The sequence below is a fragment of the Penaeus monodon genome, chromosome 27 (assembly GCF_015228065.2).
Source record: "Penaeus monodon isolate SGIC_2016 chromosome 27, NSTDA_Pmon_1, whole genome shotgun sequence".
Lineage (NCBI taxonomy): Eukaryota > Metazoa > Arthropoda > Malacostraca > Decapoda > Penaeidae > Penaeus > Penaeus monodon.
Window position 1 is genome coordinate 35,145,017 of NC_051412.1, and position 305 is coordinate 35,145,321.

Genomic DNA, 305 nt, shown 5'->3' on the forward strand with positions numbered 1-305 from the left:
CAATGATTCTTATCATTCTAAAGGGATTACCTTTGGTTTCTATTTTACAGAGAAAAGAAATTAAAATAAATAGATAGAAAATCCTGAAAAGGGGGAACAGAAATTAAGCAACCATGTTCTATAACTTTTATTGTCATAATGTATTAATAACACTAACGAGGTTAACAACAAAGTTAACACGACTCTCAGGACAGAAAAAACGATGTCAGCCGAAGTTGGAACACAGAACTCGTTCTTCTCATCAATAAGAAAAAAAAACTTCGAACATAAAATTCAAGACACCAAGCAAGAAGGCAAAAAGATGT